The following is a 5,111-nucleotide window of genomic DNA, read 5'->3' as shown; positions in this document are numbered from 1 at the left end:
GATGAATGGGAGATCCGGGTTGTTGATATGAGGCTCGTTCGTACCAAGGATCACAACAAAAATATATTTCAAAGTATATGGAGCACAAAAAATATTGACACATTAAAAAAATTTTAATTTGCAATAAAAAAAATTTTATACATATATTTTTTTATTCAAAACCAAAAAATTAATGATTACAAGTTTTCTTGGTAATAATGTAACGTAAGAGGTCATGTGCGTGTTGTTGTTGTCGCTGATTGAACCTTACGTGTATGTACTGCTGAACCGTTAGTCCGCGACCGCGCTCAAAAACCACACACACGGTTACGATTCGCTGTTCATTTCAAACGCTCTTGATCTTTCGTGATGATCTCTGACCGGAGTCAAACATCTCGAGGTACGAACCATCTATTTTGAGAAATGGCTAGCAAACGGCCCCTAAGAAAAAGAGGAACTTCTCCTTTGGGATTCTTCGCGGAAGGTTGGTCAACGTAACTTTTAATACATTATGTAGACCTAATCTTAGCTAAAATAATTACCAGCGAGATTTGCATTGCATTGTCCCGACCGACCCGGGGCCGGCAGCGGCCCTGCCCCTGCTGTGCAAATTTCGCATGATCGTATCAAGTGGGGATAACCAGTCCAGTTAGACTGTTCTGTATCTGAGAGTGTGACTGAGTCAGTGAGTGTGAGAGTATGACATGAGAGCTCAAGAGTTTGGAATGAGTTGTTCTAACTCAGCTACTGTATATGTACTGAACTGTTAGTGTTACTGTGTCACGAAATTCTACAAGTTATCTACGGTAACTAGATTCTATACACAACCCAGTCGCTGTAGACAGTGTAGATCTAGTATGGTTGGGGCACCACCTATCGGCAGGGCACCTTCCCATCGGCACCCTGCGTATCATGGCTGTTTGCGTATAGAACGAAAAGGTACGCGCGGGATTAAGTGTCATGAGCTATAAAAACAATAAAAACGAAGAAACGAAAATCAAACTCAAACAAACCAAGCTAAAAATTACACATCCGCTCAGTAACGACGCATGGCTGTGAAATTTATGTGTATTATACCTATGGCCTGTGAAATTCACGTGTATTACCTATGCTGTGAAATTCACGTGTATACCTATGGAGGTTAGGGGGTGCCGATCGCAAGGTTCCCTTTTTAGCTGCGCGAAGAAAACGAAACGCACACGCTAAAATTGCGCTATTTTAAAACAGAGATTCATAATCAACGAGACGGTCATGACATTCAAAACTGCAGTATTTATGGCATATTTGAGGTAAGAATTAGGCGGATTTGTGTTATATTTTTAGAATAAACAAGCTACAGATCCTTAGGGTGACGATACGTGGTACCCCCAACCCTACTACTAAGCGACAGGCTATGATTTATTCGCACAGCACAGCGTACTCTAACAGCGTCTGGTCGGGCTAACAAGACGATAGTCAGTTAGGCGTAATCCCTAACAATGTTAGTAGGCATAGGCCTACCTCGTATTGGGTGGTGATGTCAGGTTCGGTGCAAGCTACATCAACAACACTATTTTCAGCTAACTCTGTTAGGACTTCTAGTGGTATAACTGCTCCAGTGAATCAAGAGTATCAGTAGAAGCTACGCTAAGACACAAGGGCTTACTCCTGCGAACTAGTGTAGTACGCTCATGGGCGAAATACGGACGCCATTCCGCCATTGAAAGCAACAGACCGATAGATTGATTAGAGGGCGTACTGTATATTACGCGATCATGATATCAGTGCCGTATCACTGGGTCCTCGTATTTCTGTCTCCCTTTCATTTTTCCCCTTTTTAGGGGGCATACAGGGGAAGATATGTACGGATGTATGTACTTAGAATCTTGTTTTGTCGTAAAGAAGTATCATTCCTCTCTAACTATGAAATGTATTTGAAAAAAAAATGTCATTTACTTTCCAATCGCAATCTGCAGGCCCACAAAGTTTGAGCTGAAGTAGGTAGACCAAACTATGTTTCGGGAGGGAGAGAGAAAGAGATAGGTGGCGTTTGTCAGCTCAAACACAAACTTGCTGAGGGACTATAGATAAAAAAGTAAAGGCTTTTACATTACTTCATTTTTTTTTTTTTTTTACATATCGACAGAAAATATACTTTTTGTGATATTTTGAGGTCTGAAATGCAATTCTACCGCTGTGTGCTTCCTTTTAAAATGAAGAAAATGAAAGGAAGGTAGGGTTTGCTCCATAGGCTCATGTGTTTAAGAAGCTTGCGGTATTATTACTAAATTGGCTGCCATTGGGCTCGGTTGGGCTCCCGCTCCATGCCGTACTACACCCGTTTGCGTGCGAAGTAGCGAGAGTACGCCCTCTTAGCTTTTTGATTGTGTCTCAGCACTAACTTAAGCACTGGCAGCCACTGGCACTGGCGATAAAACTGAAGTGAACTTGAAGTCCGTAGGTGCTGGTAGGATGACCTCAAGAATATGTCATAAATTTCTGGTTGCTGGTGCTGGGCAAACTTGTGAAAGATTCGTCTGTCCGGAGGAGGAGTCTTTTATTTTTTTTTTACGTTACTTATGGCTCTCTACCTCCGGACTATGTCTATAGGAGGGGATCCGTAAAGCCAGATGCAGTCTCTGCTCTGTGGAACATATCCCTGTCGACGAGATACAGACCAATCTTTCGGTCAAGTGCTGGGCTTGGTGTTTAAATCAAAGAATGTCGTCTACTGAACCTAGCTCCGCTATTTCGTAGTGTAAGAGTTAGGCCTGTAGCATGTACATTTTATGCTAATGCAATGGTCACCCACGCCACAAAATGTAGGCCCTACACAAGCATGTGGCTTCATAAATCTGAGCCTGGAAGCATAAAATTAAATATTAAGTTGTGTTTTGAAGAATGGTTGAAATTTGGGGCATTTTAGTCTGTCTTCCTCACTTTGTGTCTAAAAACTAAGCAGTCCTGCATCTTTTAATATTCGAGTGTAATCATGCGCCATCACTTTTCGTCGTGCGATTCCAACACCTATTGCTGGGGATCAATAACTTTGATCAGTATCGCTTAGTTAATCCGACCGTCGGTGTTGGAGCTCAGTTTAAGTCAGTCATTTGGGAGCTAGCACTAGCACTGATCTTGAAATCCCCCAATGGCAAAGGATGCTGTATTTTGTAATTTGTATGTTATACCAGTATATCATTCACCTAACGGATTGTTGTGTGATTTTTCTGGCTAACCTTATTTTTCTTCTCTCAATCATTAATAGGTGTATTATTGTTATGTCGTGTGTTTTTTTTTTTCCTCATCAGAATCAAAGATTGACTGTGCAGGTGGCTGATGTGAGAAGGTGTTTCCATAGAAGACTTGCAGTCCATAGAAGACTTGAGGTCCATCCATGACCATTGATCGTGCTGTCCACTAGCTTGCTCCTTTCATGGGTACAAGTACATGATGCACATGCAGCGCTGATTTCCATCAATATGTGTACATGGCATCCTCCTGGCTGAATTCTGGTGCAAAGAAGTGGATCATCTGATGTCATGTTTTTTCCCGTTTGACCATGTCATCAAGGAGAAGGTATTCCTTTTTCTTTGTTTCTTTATTTCAACCCAGTATGGTTCATTAGAAATTTGAGCATATCGCTGTAACATACCCAAATTCTTGTGCAACATCCTCAAAAACCAGCAGCATGCTATGCGACATTGTAGAATATTTGGGAGTCTTTTATTCCAGCAGTCATTTGGGAGCTAGCACAAGCACCAAACTTTAAATCATCCAATGCTGTATTTTGTATGTTACGTCATTTTCCTGTGTGATTTTTCTGCCTAACCTTATTTCACTTCTCTCAATCATCACTATTATCGTTATGTTGTGTTATTTTTTTTTTTCCTCATCAGAATCAATGATTGATTGTGCCAGTGGCTGACACGAGAAGGTTTCTCAATAGAAGACTTGAAGTCCACCCATGACCATCGATCAGGCTGTCCCCTAGCTAGCTCCTTTCATGGGTACAAGTACATGCAGTGCTGATACGTGTATGGCATCCTCCTGGCTGAATTCTGGTGCAGAGAAGTCCATCTACTGATGTCATACTTTCTCCCGCTTTTCCATGTCATGAAGGGTAAGATACTCCTCTGTCTTTCTTTATTTGTTCTTTCTTTTTTTCAACCCATTATTAGTGTGGTTCATGAGGAATTTGAGCATTACACTGCAGCATACCCACATTCTTGTGCAACATCCTCAAATACCAGCAGCATGCTATGCAGCATCCTAAAATATTGGCAACCTGCTTAAAATAGAATGTGATCAATTTTTGAAAAACATCAAATTACTCTAGGCAATTTGTGCACAATACATGATATGGAATGTTGAACGTAATGGCTTCACCTGTATGTGGCACTTAGGGGTTAAAATGATTGTAAAAGTACACTGTATTTTAAACAGTATCTCTCCAGCACATTAGAGTGATGAAATGATGGCTAGGTGTACCACATCAATCTAATCCCATTCTTCTTATGTTTTTTGCAAGGTAGCTATTCTGTGCAAGAATTTTGTGTGTTGAGTATTTGAAGTAGAGTTTAACACGTACTACATGTTATTATTATTTAAAAAAAATAATAGCGTAATGAATAAATTCTCAGTTCGTTGCAGGAGTGATCTTCCCCAAGAAAATTCTCACGGCTCACGGTTGCAAAAGAAGGACATCTCAAGGCTCCACAACGACAAAGGGCACCCTAACCAAGCTATATCAAGACCTAGTTCCTGCGAAGCCTCATCCAGAAGTTGCACCAAAGCTTACTGCTGGATATTCTTGGACAGTAGAAGTACAAGGACAGTTTTCAAAGCATGTGAAGTGTGCATGTATGCTCTCATGTCAGGACTGTTGGTTGCTAGATATTTTTTCTTTTTTTTTTTGATGCTGTTTTGTTCTGTTGTCCAGTGCTCCTGGTGTCACTTAAGTCCAAATTTGCATTATCTATACAAAGCTACAAATGATCATGTACATCAAACATGCACTAATGTATGTACACTGTATTTAATTATCCAACTACCGGTAATTCTTTGCAGGTGATATTGTTATAGTTTTAAATCATGTGACTGGCAATAAGCCATACCTACGTACAGTCAAGATGCTGCTCATGAAGCAATAAAAA

At 40.7% G+C, this 5,111-nt stretch overlaps 1 long non-coding RNA gene across 1 annotated transcript; it reads left to right on the top strand.

Annotated features, from left to right (window-relative positions):
- Window positions 1-315: 315 nt before the first annotated feature.
- LOC139727234 (uncharacterized) lies at window positions 316-4,055 on the top strand. Its single transcript, XR_011710738.1, has 3 exons — window positions 316-463; window positions 3,267-3,534; window positions 3,855-4,055. It is a non-coding gene; the product is annotated as an uncharacterized lncRNA (long non-coding RNA).
- Window positions 4,056-5,111: the final 1,056 nt, after the last annotated feature.

This window comes from Diadema antillarum, unplaced genomic scaffold (genome assembly GCF_040938485.1).
Source record: "Diadema antillarum isolate AM-2024a unplaced genomic scaffold, OU_Dant_1.0 seq00000124_RagTag, whole genome shotgun sequence".
In the NCBI taxonomy this organism is placed as follows: domain Eukaryota; kingdom Metazoa; phylum Echinodermata; class Echinoidea; order Diadematoida; family Diadematidae; genus Diadema; species Diadema antillarum.
This window is presented reverse-complemented; position numbering and strand designations above follow the sequence as displayed.